General features: G+C 38.2%; 1 protein-coding gene across 2 annotated transcripts in view; it reads left to right on the forward strand.

Annotated features, from left to right (window-relative positions):
• Nucleotides 1-8,234: 8,234 nt before the first annotated feature.
• Nucleotides 8,235-16,779, forward strand: part of micu1 (mitochondrial calcium uptake 1) — a 34,019-nt gene continuing 25,474 nt past the window's right edge. For both annotated transcript variants that reach the window (XM_062058422.1, XM_062058424.1), the window contains exon 1: nt 8,235-8,369. The gene's annotated coding sequence lies outside the window, so the exon portion shown is untranslated. The remainder of the gene's footprint in view (nt 8,370-16,779) is intronic.

The following is a 16,779-nucleotide window of genomic DNA, read 5'->3' on the forward strand; positions in this document are numbered from 1 at the left end:
ACTGAGTGTTGTTAAAAGGAAAGGCCGTGTAACACAGTGGTAAAAATGCCCCTGTGCCAACATTTTTGCAATGTGTTGCTGCCATTAAATTCTAAGTCAATGATTATTTGCCAAAAAAAATTAAGTTTCTCAGTTCGAACATTAAATATCTTGTCTTTGCAGTGTATTCAATTGAATATAAGTTGAAAATGATTTGCAAATCATTTTATTCTGTTTTTATTTACGATTTACACAACCTACCAACTTCACTGGTTTTGGGTTTTGTACAAGCAGACACGGTGTGAAGACATAAGAGGCAGAACGGACGCAGTTCGGCTTAAAACAAACGATAAATATGAAGCAATAAACACAAGAGGTGCTTTAAAACATAGCTAGCTAGCTAGTGGCTAACGTCCATCCGCAGTCGGCAGTGTTTTAGCTACTTCTGAATCACTAATTCTCTCCTCCATGGCGACAAATAATGTATCATCCCTGCAGCACGAGGAATAGCTTCATTGCACACGGTAGGAGGTTACAATAGTTAACCGCTAACAACAAGCTAGTGCTCATGAATGTAAACAAAAAGGTGGATTTCTATACACATACAATATGAACGATTTTTGAAAAGTCGGACTAACACGTTTGGATTATGCGATTAGAAACCAGGGGCCATACTTATCAAGCTTCTTAGAATTACTCCTAAGAAGTCTGCTAAGAGTTGACTTAAGAGTAAATAAATTCTTCGCTGAAAGCTGCACTTAAAAGTTAGTTATCAAGCGTCTTACTCACACTTTCAGCGAAGTGTAGGACTGAATCTTAAGTGTCACACTCAGAGCTGAATTACGACATTACTATGTGCCGTAAACGGAATTTTAGGTGACGTCATTTCTGTGTCCATAGAAATGACCAATCACGGAAGGGAATCCCTTGTCGAAGAATAAAGAAATATCTTAGAAATATTTAAGTGGACAATGGGAGTGTATATTTTGACAATAAACTACAAAATAATACAAAACAAACAAACAATATTGGCAATGAATCAAAAATAAATGTTTCCTTTTTGTTGCACCTTTCCTGCTTCCTGCTCCTAGACCGTAACAAAGAGGCAGGGGAGACACTTCTCCAGGATGTCTTCACTTTACCCGGCAGTGGGTCTCCACAGCGGACGACTTTAGAGTGAATGATGAGTCCGGCGATTAGTTGCAAATCTTGCTTTATTGATTGCTTGCACACAGCCAATCCAACACAAAACAAACTAGTCCCCGCTCGCACTCACAATACCGCTCCCTCTCTTCTCTCGCCCACACACTCACTGACGTCACTCACCACACATGCTGTAACCTAGCGTATGTGTGTGGCACACACATACGCTACTCTCATAACATTTTCTTTCCAATTCATTAATTAGGCAACTCATTTGAAACTGGTGTGGGTGGCTCTATATATACTAGTCCACTGCAGCCACATGCAGAAATCAACAAGGAATCGAAAATTATTAAATCTGTGACAAAAATAATACCTGCTCTGTCTAAACGATACCGTTTGATCAGCTGCTCGTCATCAAACAAAGATGAACGTTCGCGCACGTCTCTCGCCTCAGTGCCCCAGGGGCCGTACTTATCAAGCTTCTTAGAGTGCCATTTTACACTTAAGTCCTGAGAATTTGCGAAATTTAGTCCTACTCTCAAACTTAAAAATAAAAGCTTTTTATCAACGTTCTTAAGTCTAAGAATCACTCCTACTCTCCACGATACTTAAGAGACCTTCAGAGGTGTCTTAAGTGGTTAGGAGTTGCCAGCAGGGGATGGCACTGAGGCGAGAGAGACGTGTGCGAACATTCAGGGAGCGGAACGATGTTCTGGATTTGTTTGATGACGAGCAGCTGATCAAACGGTATCGTTTAGACAGAGCGGGTATTATTTTTGTCACAGATTTAAAACTTTTCGATTCCATGTTGATTTCTGCATGTGGCTGCAGTGGGCTAGTATATATAGAGCCACCCACACCAGTTTCAAATTAGTTGCCTAATTAATGAATTGGAAAGAAAATGTTATGACAGTAGCGTATGTGTGTGGCCGTGAGGTGAGTGACGTCAGTGAGTGTGTGGGCCATACAAGAGAGGGAGCGGTAGGTTTGTTTTGTATTATTTTGTAGTTTATTGTCAAAATATACACTCCCATTGTCCACTTAAATATTTGCAAGATATTTATTTATTCTTAGACAACGGATTCCCTTCCGTGATTGGTCATTTCTATGGACACAGAAATGACGTGACCTAAAATTCCGTTTACGGCACATAGTAATGTCGTAATTCAGCCCTGAGTGTGACACTTAAGATTCAGTCCTACACTTCGCTGAAAGTGTGAGTAAGACGCTTGATAACTAACTTTTAAGTGCAGCTTTCAGCGAAGAATTTATTTACTCTTAAGTCAACTCTTAGCAGACTTCTTAGGAGTAATTCTAAGAAGCTTGATAAGTACGGCCCCAGATCTCTTGAGGATGGACAGGACCCTTTGTATGGCGCATGCGCCAGTCTCAACGCACGGGATACAACCTGGAAGCAGATATTATTCAATAAAAACATTGCAACAATTGTAATGAAAATGAGACTTTTTATTTGCTTCAAAGATTGAAAGAACAGAACATTTTGAAATGCATCTATGCTACAAAAAAGGAACAGAGATTTATTTAAGAAGGTAGCGAAGAAAATGTAAGATGCCGACTTAATTCGGGGTCTCGAACAAAATATGAATGAGATGAAAGATAATGAAGCAGATATACTAAAGGCGAATAATAAAGCGTAGACACAAACCTCTTCACGCTGCATTTGTGCACTCCATACAGATTGACTTTCCGCACAACTGGCAAGATAGTCCAGAACAATAGCAAACTTAATCTGGAACAGTATCAGTCGTGGCACGAACTGTCTTTTCCTTCAGATTTAAAACGCATTCAATGAATCTACAAAGCCTTTTGAATAATGTCTGAGACACTCAAAAGTTTTGTTTCCATGATTCTGTGTCCAAAAATTCCTTCCACTTCTCCTTCTTTGCCATGGACCTGCATCCGCTCCGATATATTCTTGGTAGTAGCGTCATGTTTGTATCGCAATCCCAGATAATTTCTTGATGCTGTCTGCTGTTTAACATCAGCATAGCCATTACAGATGTAATATTTGTCATCTGTGCCAATATTACAGCGGACATCACTTAAAACAAGTTGTAAGGATCCGCAATGCCTAGTGTGACGTCATAGGTCAACCGGAAAAGCAATACTTTTTTTCCATGCTGAAATGAAATAAGCGCCCTTCGGTGTACAGGAGGCGTATGACCAATAGTCGCATTAAAGAGTGTGCACGGACACTTGGACATCACGAGTAGGTGCGGAAATACAAAAAACAAACTAGTTGAGAAATCTGACTAATTTAGTGCATGGAAACGTAATTAATGTTGTATCTGATAGATGGCGTCTATTACATTGGACAAGTACAAAGTTAAAGTGTATCATAGGTGGGCGAATAATTTTCAAGTACCGTATTTTTCGGACTATAAGTCGCAGTTTTTTTCATAGTTTGGCCGGGGGTGCGACTTATACTCAGGAGCGACTTATGTGTGAAATTATTAACACATTACCGTAAAATATCAAATAATATTATTTAGCTCATTCACGTAAGAGACTAGACATATAAGATTTCATCGGATTTAGCAATTAGGAGTGACAGATTGTTTGGTAAACGTATAGCATGTTCTATATGTTATAGTTATTTGAATGACTCTTACCATAATATGTTACGTTAACATACCAGGCACGTTCTCAGTTGTTTTTTTTGTGCGTCATATAGCGTACAGTCGTACACTTATTCAGCCTGTTGTTCACTATTCTTTATTTATTTAAAATTGCCTTTCAAATGTCTATTCTTGGTGTTGGGTTTTATCAAATAGATTTCCCCCAAAAATGCGACTTATACTCCAGTGCGACTTATATATGTTTTTTTTCCTTCTTTATTATGCATTTTCGGCAGGTGCGACTTATGCTGCGGTGCGACTTATACTCCGAAAAATACGGTACTAGATACAGTATTCAAAAGATTTTTACAATAGTACCTCAAATTACGCACTTAATTTATTCAATGGCCGAGCTCTTCGAGGGGAACTACACCTTTTGGGGAATTTTGCCCATTGTTCACAATCATTATGAAAGATGTGACGACGGATGTATTTTTATTTATTTTTTTGCATTCTAACTTGTAAATAAACCTGAGTAAAAGTCCACTTACAATACAGCCAATGGTAGGTCCTCTATTCCGCCCATAAAACCCAATAAAAAACAGCACCAACAATTCTCCATTTACATTTTGTGACTTGAATATTAACAAAGTATTAGTGATATTGTTGTTATAAGCGCTAACGCAGACAAACTATTTATAGTAGCGCAGTGATCACGAGCTTGCGTGCCAATGCTGACATGATCCACTGAGCAGCTACTTCCTCGCTTCCTTACTTGTCAAACTATATTGTAGACCATAAATCATGCTCCTCACCTGCATAGTAGAAGGATGGGGACATGTTCCGACAAATTGGTACACTTTGACAGCCAATTTAGACATGGAAATGGCTAGAACGACACAAAAAGCAATTGATTCCATTCCACCCTCCTTTTTCTTTGCGAGGATTATGAGTCATTCTTCATCTAAATAGAAATATATGAACATCCTAGCAGTCGACATTCTAATGACAGCGGACCGTGTACTGTAAGTAATGTTTTATTATGGCTCTCATGAAGTCTGCAGTGAGTAGTGATCAGTCCTGTTGTCAAAAAAAGAGTAAACGGCGTGATGCGTTTTTGAAATTAATGCGCCGCGTATCTTAAAATGATCAAAATACATAAAAATTAAATAAATAAGATATACATGTGCCCATTACTACAATACATTTATACTTACATCATGTATACAAACCTTAATGGAAGTGTTTGGATGTTTTTTGAGCGCTTGGCAGAATAGAGGGGCTCCCATAGGCCCCATTGTAAGGGGACTTTTGATCGCAATTATTTAATATCTAGAATGCATTAAAAAGTTACATCCGTCGTCATGTCTTTGATAATGATTGTGAACGATAGGCAAAATTCCCAAATAAGTGCAGTTCCAATTTAAAGGTGTCCTATTATGTAAAACCAACAACTTATTATCTGTTGGTACCTGTATTTGTCTATTTGGGATCCCCATATATTCCCCAAATAAAAAATCAAACAATGGAAGCATGGTGGAGATATTTATAAAACAATCTTGTCTTCTTCCAGACTTGCTCCAAACGAGCCGTTCGGAATTTGAGACATTAGTGACATATTGTGCCTTAGTTACGTCAGCGGATATCTCTACAAAAATGATCAAAATACATAAAAATTAAATAAATAAGATATACATGTGCCCATTACTACAATACATTTATACTTACATCATGTATACAAACCTTAATGGAAGTGTTTGGATGTTTTTTGAGCGCTTCGCAGAATAGAGGGGCTCCCATAGGCCCCATTGTAAGGGGACTTTTGATCGCAATTATTTAATATCTAGAATGCATTAAAAAGTTACATCCGTCGTCATGTCTTTGACAATGATTGTGAACGATAGGCAAAATTCCCAAATAAGTGCAGTTCCAATTTAAAGGTGTCCTATTATGTAAAACCAACAACTTATTATCTGTTGGTACCTGTATTTGTCTATTTGGGATCCCCATATATTCCCCAAATAAAAAATCAAACAATGGAAGCATGGTGGAGATATTTATAAAACAATCTTGTCTTCTTCCAGACTTGCTCCAAACGAGCCGTTCGGAATTTGAGACATTAGTGACATATTGTGCCTTAGTTACGTCAGCGGATATCTCCATGTAGGTTTACTCGCAGAGCTTTGTGCGAGTCTGGCAGTTTTATCTAGTTGTAGTCCAAAGTTGTTTTTAATAAGTTCCTTAATTTGTATCCACTTGTTGTGGGGCAGACTGGGTCATACATGCACATGCATGCTAAAATCCTCTGCTGTTGCCATTTCTCATAACAAGTAGTGTATGGTTCTAACTTACATCTGTCTAAACTCAATATGAAAGCACTAAAAACTACAACATGGCTGACGGTGTGGAAACACCGCCCACAAAACAGCACTTTTTGAAGAGACATTTATATGGCAATTTGAAAATGGTCTTTAATTTAGAGACTCTAAAACAACATCTGTGCAAAATTTGGACCAAAACGTCACCATAAACAGTTTGCGGGCCGGATCAGGCCCGCAAACAGGGTTTATCCGGCCCACAGGATGAGTTTGCTAAGTATAAAAATGAGCCTAAATTTTTGAATGAAAGAAACTGCTGTTCAAATGCAATTATTTGTATCTTTGTAGATTATGCTACACATACAAAAAAAAATTAGTGCACCAGTTGAGGAAAATGAGCAAACTACAAAAATAACATCCTGCAATTTGATTTTGGTATTATTTTTGTATCTTGATAGATTGAAAATTAACACCAATAACAATCTACAAGGTTAATATAGGTTGCTTCTCTTTTTCCCCCTCCATTTTTTTGCATTTTTTTGTATCTCTAGTTATCATCACGTATATGTATTGTTGCATTTGAACAACTGTATTGTTGATAATAGAGGTAAATTATTGGTATTGTTCATGATCAATAGCGCTATTTCTATTGGTATTTGTATTTCTGTAGTGTAATAATGCTCATTGTCGTTTCTGTATTATTATTTATCTCGCTAACTGCTTCTTTGCTATCACTTTTACCATCATATTTGTACTTATCGTATTTGCTGATGTTGCTCTATTGTTGTTGTTGTTGTTATTGTTGTGTTTGCTGTTGTTGTTTTTGTCTCTCTGTCTTATCCCCCTCTTGTCCCCACAATTTCCCTCTCTGTCTTCCTTTTTTTTCTCTTTCTATCCCCTCCTGCTACGGCCCGGCTGCACCAAATGATAATATAAATACATTTAATAAAGTCAAATACAAATAAGGCATCAAGAGAAGTATCTTGCACTTCTCTTTTGTAAAGGAAATCTGAACAGTCGATATGGGCATCTACATCAACTATATGATTTGCCTGAGAAGCTGGACAGGACAAAAAAAGAAGAAAATTAACGAGTTGACTGATGAACATTATCACATAATTTATTCTGAAAATATAAATAACAAGAAATAAAGGTAGAATACTATTAACGGCAACATGTAAGTGTAAAAAAAAAAAAAACAACATTATGATTTGTACACTTTCAGAATGTGCTTGTTCTATTTTTAAACAAAGAAAACAATCTGAAGTTGTCTTTATTTTTAAGTTACCGTGCCGTGATTTTACCAGTCCGGCCCACTTGGGAGTAGATTTTTCTCCATGTGACCCCTGATCTAAAATGAGTTTGACACCCATGATGTAGACCAGTGGACCAGTGGTCCCCAACCATCGGTCCGTGGATCGATTGGTACCGGGCCGCACAAGAAATTAAATTAAAAACATTTTAAAAATAAAAATAAAATTGTTTAATTAAATCATTATGTTATTAATATTTCTGGTTCCTACAATATATATTAATATAGATCAATACAGTCTGCAGGGATACAGTCCGTAAGCACACATGATTGTGCTCCCCGGTCCGTGGGGGGTATTTTAAAAAAAAAAAAAAAAAAAAAAAAAAAAAAAAAAATTATTTTTTACATAAAGAAATACAATCGTGTGTGCTTACGGACTGTATCCCTGCAGACTGTATTGATCTATATTGATATATAATGTATATATTGTGTTTTTTATGTTGATTTAATTTTAAAAAAATATATATATATTTTTTTTTTTATTTCTTGTGCGGCCCGGTACCTATCGGTCCGCGGACCGGTACCGGGCCGCGGCCCGGGGGTTGGGGACCACTGGTCTAGACCACAAGGAAATGTTTTATATATAGAAAAAAAAAATCATAATATGACCCCTTTAACTTGTATTTCCAATTAATGTCGCTCTTTGTAATGAATCGAAATCCATTTAATTAATGTTGGCACCCAAAACAGCACAGTGTTAGCATGTAGCATGCTTTTTTTTTTTAAAGAGAATAAAAAAGAAATATTGTATGAATACCGATACAATAATTGTAGTACAAAAAAACAAAAAATAATAATCATTTGACAGCCCTAAAAAAAAAATTCATCTTTACTTTACAATAAGTGCGTCCCAGAATATAAACTGTACGTGGGGCGTCGCCAGGAAATTGAAGCCCCGCCCCCTGCTTGGCAGGTCGCTGTCAACACGGAACTGAGCTGAGTGCTGCTCCATCGCTGTTGCATACGTTCATGTGATATAGACTCACTCCGAGCACATTTTCTTTCTTCCTGGCTGGTGTTTGTGTTGTCATTCACGTAAGTAACCTTGTCTTTTCCGAACCAGATATGTTTTAGAATCGGGTACAGTGAAACGGCAGCCGTGGGCTACCTAACGTTAGCTGTTAGCACTCAGCTATCTAGCCTTAGCTGAACATCGCATCAAATCTATATACGGTAATATTCTATTCTATTCGAGCCACACGTCCCAAACCGTTTTTTGCAGTAAACCAAGCTAAATAAAATACTAATGTTAATGACCATGCATTTCTTGGCTCCCTTTTTCGTCATGGAAATGGGAGGAAAGTATGAGGAGCTGAAAGACATTTTGGACATGAACCCTGCTTGTTTTGAACTGTTTTCCTCAATGTCTGTTACTGTGGTTACTATGTTCCTTCATTACATCCATTCTGATTTTTATAGTTTATCGTTTGTTAACAGGTCTCAACCAATGACTCACGTGTTTCCATGATACTTTTCAAAAATAGCCACTGCAAAGCACATGCATGCAGTCTGTATTTACCATTTCATACACTTAACGACATGTTACAAACCCCTTCACGGTCAGTATCTGACTCAGCATCATTTTAAGTGCTGTAGCGAAGCCTGCTTTCTTTTGATAAAGCTATTCACTGTGAAGTGGTGGATGTATACACGGGGCTGGCTCATTTAGGCCCTGTTTACACTAAGCCGGATAAGGTTATCCAGGGTAAATCCCACCTAACCTTATCCATGTCCACACACGCATACCATGAATTGATTAACGTGGACCCCGACTTAAACAAGTTGAAAAACTTATTCGGGTGTTACCATTTAGTGGTCAATTGTACGGAATATGTACTGTACTGTGCAATTCACTAATAAAAGTCTCAATCAATCAATCAAAAGCGCGGAAAATGCGCACGTCATAGTCACCTCCAGTGTTGCAAGTTCTTAAATTGAACTTATCTGAACAATATCCAGTGTTGTGGTATTTCAATTAACTGGAATCCAGTGTGCGGTGGGGCTGTATTGTAGTGAATCCCACCTCATAAATTAATCAAATATTTAATAAACACGTGAAAGTAGACAATGTGATAAAGAACATTTTACAACAATCAATCTCGGGATCTAGATATCTGGTCAGGACATTACTCACTCTTTTGCCTTCACCTTCATTGTCCATTCGTTTTTGGTGACTTTATATACTCTGGACGTAGACGTTGTGTCCGCGACATACATGGCGGACAATAACTGATACAGTCTGCTTTGCCAGTCCAAAAGCATTCACCGTTTTCCGTAGTCTTCCCACGACGGCCAGGTAATACAAAGCACGCGCTACCTTTTTTTATTGCATCCGAGGGAGCTCGCATTCTCGTTGACTCTCCTTCGACAAATGGACAAAGTTTTTCGGTAAGTAGAATCACAGCTGACCTGGACATTCGAAAGTTCTCTTGCCGTCTGAGAAGTGTTGTATCCAAAATAGCTGCAATCGCTTTCTCTTAAGGTATTCATGTGTGATTTCCACAAGCGTCTGTATAGACGGAAGGAGAAACACGGACATGTCTGGATGACTCGCCTTCATATTTCCAGTGGTTACCTCCGAGTTACGAAACCGCTTTATTATGAAGCTGGCTGAGGCGCGTTCATTCTGACGTCACTTCCTATGTGGGGCGCGGTCTTTCTGGCGTCACTTCCTCTCCGAACTCCGTTTGTAAACGATCAATGAGACCTATACAAAGCTAAGAGCCGGAGATTCAAGCTCTTTGAGACACTTGTGATTTAGGGCTATATAAATAAACATTGATTGATTGATTGAAATACACGGCGCACTTACCCATGTAAAAAACTATCCAAGGAGGGGGACCTTAAACGATAGTTTAGTGTGGCTGAAACGGGGCTTAGGCTAAATAATTTTTCGTTTAAGGGGTTATACGGCTTAGTGTAGACATAGCCTTAGTTAGAGGCGATACCATTTTTATAAGGAAGGACAAGACAACATTACTGTTATAACATCATTATTTTTTTACCTTTAAGAAATTGAGGAGTAAAGGAACAGTAAATGGCAACATTTCACAAGACGAATGCCCCAAAATGATATATTCACTGCATTAAGCATAAACCGAAAAGAAACATGATACATTGCAGTGATGTTGCTCGGTAAAATCTGAAAGGACGCACTAAATTCAATATTAATGCGTTCTGGGGACGTACCTCATTTTTCCAATGAAAAACGACACATTGTGAACATTAAACAACTCGTGTTTAATCACAGTAAAGCAGACCGGACAAGTGCTGTTTCAACCCTCTGCGCATCTACTCGGCACAGACGTTATCCCTTGTACAAAGTATCGCAACATGATAATTTAGCCGCTACCAACTAGCTTGTCACCATCCATCCTTCCATTTTTTATTGCTTGTCCTTTTTGGGGTCGCGGGGGGAGCTGGAGCCTATCTCAGCTGCATTCAGGCGGTAGGCGGGGTACACCCTGGACAAGTTGCCACACAGACAGACAGAAGACAGTCTACAAGGTAGACCGACAACATTCACACTCACACATAGTTTAGTGTTGCCAATCAACATATCCCCAGGTGCATGTGTTTGGAGGTGGGAGGAAGCCGGAGTACCCGGAGGAAACCCACACAGTCACGGAGAGAACATGCAAACTCCACACAGAAAGATCCAGAGCACAGGGATAAAACCTATGTGAGGCACATGCACTAACCCCTGCTCCACCGTGCTGCCTTTGTCAAAGCTGATTTTATTTCAGCTATTAAAAGTATGAAATTCATAGTAAAAAAAGACACGTTTCCACTGCTCTATGCTATGCTCATTCGTGTCGATTATGTTTTAACGTTGGTGGTGATGGAAATTCAAGTATATCTAGCTGCGGCCGCGCAGAACTACTCGCCCCCACTCTAAGTCCTGTTCACTTTACCACGTGCCCACAGGGGTGACGACAACAGAAGTAAAGCGTGTCTTAAACGGAAGTGAAGCTGGAGAGACAATACGTAACACGGAAATGAGAAAATAACTCAAATAAAATAAAATACTGCGGAAAATAAATTAATGTTATGGTTAGAGTTAGGTTTTTGGTTAGGGTTTTGGTTAGGGTTGTATATAAACAGCCGAAAAAGCAATACATTCAACTACTGAAATCATACCAACAAATCGTGTGTTGCATTTGGATCAAGTGTCCACTCTCGCGTTGACAGCGCCACCATGGGCATGTTTTTAAAACACGGTTCACTTCCGTTGTCATCACCCTTGTGGGCCGACTTACAGTAGGCGCGACTTAGAGTAGGTCTGCGGCCGCTTGGATTTTAGTGGCATCACGTCACGCTCACGTCCCTCCCATTAAATATGTGTGGTGGTCAAGCTACATATGTTCTCAATGGTTACTGGGTGCCATTTAGCCTTTCTCAAAGAAAAAAATGTCCTATGCTTATGTTGTTTTCAGCTGTTCGAATTGTTCAAATCGCGAAAAGGCTAAACGTTTTTTCAGAGTTCCTCGAGAGGTAATCAAAAAGGGCGTAAGAGTGCAAGATTTTACAAAATAAGGACAAGAAAAGCATACAGCTCACACTCCAGTCCAAGGGAGCAGAGTCGAAGAATACTTGAGTTTGCAGTGATCACTTTGTTAAAGGTTTGTTTGATATACTTTAAACGGTTGTTGTTTCTAATTTAAGTAGCATATTTTAATATTATTTGTATTTCTTAAACCCATGTTTGCTTTGAATGTTTCGAAAAGCACTAACTCGGCCAGTCTAAATAAAAGACAGCCAATGTGAGCAAAATCTAAAAGAGTTAGGCTTTTACCAAAGGCAGCAATCACTAATGAATCTTTCAGCACATACACAATGTTGACATCTATAGTAGTTATATTTTTATAAAGACGGGGAAAACACACTACTCGTAAGCGGCGTGTGCAACAGAAACAAACATGGCAGTCGACGCAAAGTTAAGTCATGAAATGCAACCTTACCCTAGCAAAAACGAGACAGAATCTTAATACTAATTTCCTTGACCCAGCAACACACAACAAAGTTATAGACCGCCATGCTTTTACAGGTTTTCATCTGTTTTGTTGTGTAGAATGGTGTCTGGAGCACAAACGATATGCCTGAGAACGCGACCGACGTATAATCCTTGATACCACTCGATAAAAACATTTTTTGTTAAAGTATAGGAATCTTTTCCATTGCATAGTGAGATTTTTGCTCGTATCTGTTTTTTGCAGGAAGATTTAAATTTATTTTGTACTCCGATACTTCGCACGCTGCTTGCTGTACAACTGCCATCTTAGCTTGGTTGACCACCACTGTTTTTCACTTCCGGGAAGAAGTAACATGTCGGAATACAAGCAATAAACTTCTTTGAAAATTACATTGAATGTCAGCCGCCAATTTGTTAAATCCAAACGGCATCTGCGTATACATCGGGCTTCCAAAGAGATCTTGTTTTTTCTTCTTTTATTATGTTAGTTATGTATCATTTGTGTGCTAATACAATAGTGCCATAGTGATTAGCTCAGTTAATTTGATTTAGTTGATGTTCAGATGAGAAGATATTGGTGACAAATACTTGATTAACTCTGTCATGATGATGAAAATGTTTTGTTTATTTGTTAAAATCAGCACTTTTTGTATTTTTACTCCCATTTTAAATTGTATTTTGGTACTACAGACCCTAGAGCAGGGGTTGGGAACCTTTTTGCCTGAGAGAGCCATGAAAGCCAAATACTTTAATATGTATTTCCGTGAGAGCCATATAATATTTTTTAACACTGAATACAACTAAATGCGTGCATTTTTAAGTAAGACCAACATTTTTAGAATATAATAAGTCTCTTATTCTTTTTAATATCATTGTTTTTCTGAAGCTAACCAATAATAAATAAAATTATTGCGACTTCTTGAACAGGTGTGGTAGAAAACGGATGGATGGATTAAAATGCATGACAATGTTTTATATTTTGAACGTTATTTTGAACACTGATTACCAGCGGAATTATTCATTACTTATCGTGTTAAGCAATGCCAGCTAAGATTTATCTGAGAGCCAGATGCAGTCATCAAAAGAGCCATACCTGGCTCGAGAGCTACAGGTTCCCTACCCCTGCCCTAGCGACACCATTTTGTTTTGATTTGAATTTTAGTAAATTATTTTGATGCTATTTATGTTGCTACAAAAATGCTGTTTGATTTGATTGATTTGTCATATGTCATGTCACTGTGTGATTTGGAATTTTATTTGTTTAATTTCAGATACATTTTTAACATAGATTAATTTATTTGTTTATTATAAGCATATCACACCACCATCAAAGAAGTTTAGCACTCAATAAAATTTAAGAAATAGAATAATATAAGAAATAAATACATCTTTTTAAATGGGGAGTCAGGACCCATTGAATTTCCCGGGGACACACTCAACTCACCACATATGGGTCCCAGGGACATCACTACATTGAAAACCTATCAACATCACTGCAGTGCAGTGACCTTTGCATTTAGAAGATATCAACCCAAATCATCTCTACTGTAGACCCTCTAAATTTTAAATTCATTAAAGTTGTTCTATTCCAAATTCTACCCAAAATCTTCTGTTTAAAAAAAAAAAAGGCAATTAAAGTACCAAAAACACTTTAAAGTTTAAGCCCTCATTTTACATGATGTCATACAATCTGAATAACTATATTTTTATTTAATGGCTTTATTTTGCAACACAAGAAAAACTTGAGAATAGAGGAATAATCATACACTACATGATTTGTGAAACAGACTTGCGTTCAAAGCAGGTTCCCTTAAGGGATTTGTCATGCCTCCTGTGTCTCTGGAATTATTCTCTCAATTTGTAAACAACAACAAAAAAATTTTAAACATAGAAATATCGATCATAAACTGATACTACCCTTAGTGTCAACACCACAATTTTATGAATCAATCCATCCTCTTACCTGTCGTGTACTGACTGACAAAGCTGACACACAAACAGTTGTTGTTATGTTATCCTCTCTAGACCAGGGGTTGCCAACCCGTCGTAAAATTCATGTATAAAGATTCTTGATGTTGTTTTAAGCTAGTTGAACAGTTTTAGCATGCCCGCTCCTGGCTTGCTCTCGGTAAGTAACAGTGATAATTATTCTTGATAATGGTACTAACAAATGCAGTTTTTTTCTCGCAATGGATGTTACTATTATTATCTTAGGGGAGCAGTGCCACACTGTGTACGAAGATACAATATCAGCTGCTAGCTTGTCAGCCAAAAGACTAAAAAAAAAACACAGTGTTAGCCAGAGGAGATCTGCGTTTGTGATCATTATTAAAAGGTAACCGGCCGATCCATTGCCACATCCTTAGTTCAGAGTAGATGCGCAAACATACTCAAGCGGAACATAAATGCAACGGAGTCCGCACATACTCAAAGCAAGGCCTCTGCGTCAAATTTTACGACTACTTGGACTGTGCTCTGCACACTGTGTCACACAAAACACTGCTAGGCATGTATTTTTTATGTCAACCTTCATTAAATGGGACACCAAGCTACATCTTACCACTACAGCATATCATAAAGTCAAAATCAGGCCAATGTATGAATTAAATGTTTTTCACGACTCACCTCACAGACAATTTCAGACACAGTCAATGTGCCAAAACACTTTACTCCAAGCAGCCAGTAGTGAGTACTTTGAAAGACAGTCGTCCTCTTGTAGCATTTAATGGCTGCACAAATGGTCATACATACAGTACAGCGTCTTTTTATTTTAATGCTTTACAAAACCAGCAGGAAAAGCAGCACTACTTCCTTGCCATCCGTGTATGGCGCCATGAAATGACAGAAACATTTAAACAACATATAAGAGTTGTGGGTAATGTAGTGTTCCACGGAAACTACAACGTCAACGAGGCAGTGTATGTGATTATGGAAGCTCTTATGTTGGAGTGAGTGAGCACTTTAAAGTTGAGCAGAGTGACAGGGGTGATGGACATTGGAGTAGACACATTTGTGACAAGCGACAGAGATGCATTAATGAGTATATTTTGAAATTAAGTTGCATACCAACTGGAGAAGATGCAATGTTGAGCCAGGATTCAGCCATTGATAGCCATGGGGAAGACCAAACAGCTGCTTCTCCTTCTCATACAGAAGGCAACCCCGAACTGAGGAGAAGGCGAAGTCGACTGCTACCACAAGATATGGTGCTATACATGTTAGGTGAAGGTGGTGTGTTTCATTCTTTTTGCATTGATAGGGTTATCTTTTTACACTTAAGTGATAGTCTATTGTAATTGTATACCTCAGCAATGCAGGTCATGTTAGATACCTTTACTATAATAGTATAAAATGGAGTGGATAATTCATGTACTACCAGCAGTGTTGGTAAACTACTCTGAAACTGGTTCAGGCTAGATTGGAACGGACTATTTTGTGCAAGGTGTGCCTGGATGCTAACTCATTGTCAGTGTGACTAGAAAAACATTTGGGTGTATTAAGTGTAAAAATCTGTCACCCCTTGGATACAAATTCAATAACGCTGAATTGCTTTTCAGTTCAGTTGACACAACACCATTGTCACTGGAGGACTAGAGAAAAAGGAATGGCTAAACGTGCTATACACACACACACACCTAGCAGGACGAAACAAGAAGCTAACCGCTGAAGCATCAACATAAAGTACAGGGACTTGATCCAGATGTCAATACCGTGGATACCAAGTATGGCAGCAGTGTATAAACGATACTAAAGTAATTATATCGATATTTATCTTTTTCTTGTTATTATTATTAAGTATTTTTGAGCTGTTTTGTTATTGTTAACAAACTCCAGGGGGAAGTTTTTGGATACAGAAATGCTTTGAGGGCAAAACTCAAATGATTAAATGGGAGCCAATAGATTTTTTTGCTTTTGTTTGGTTATTGCGTCCCTTTATTTTGTTACTAAAATGTATGTGACATTCAATACTACACATTTAATACCTTTTCTGATTTACAACAATACTAGTACATTCTAAATTTAAAGGTGCCATATGTAATATTGTGGCCAGAAATGGTACTGCAATCACGGTCAAAATTCTGTAGTCCACTCCCACTCGCCATGATTGAGGTTGCCGGATACGCAGCCGAATCCAAATCCTACTCCAAGGAACTTCAAATGGCAATCGACGAGTCCTACGCTGTAGGTTTCTCTTGTTTATGCTTCTTGCAAGATGGTTTACTAAACAATTATGCAACATTTTCCTGATGTCGATTAGCCAAATGTATTTGTAAAGTTACGCAGCAATATTTTTGTCGGGAGTCGGGACAGATTGTTGGCATTACCCTGCTAAAATGTGTAGTTTGACCGCACGGACCACCATCGAAATAATTATATATAATATATCATATATCGCATAGGTCTACTTTGATAGCAAGCCAAGGCCAACACTAAAATTACCGCCACATTTCGTTCAGCATAACTCCATGTTGC

The sequence above is a fragment of the Entelurus aequoreus genome, linkage group LG09, assembly GCF_033978785.1.
Source record: "Entelurus aequoreus isolate RoL-2023_Sb linkage group LG09, RoL_Eaeq_v1.1, whole genome shotgun sequence".
Lineage (NCBI taxonomy): Eukaryota > Metazoa > Chordata > Actinopteri > Syngnathiformes > Syngnathidae > Entelurus > Entelurus aequoreus.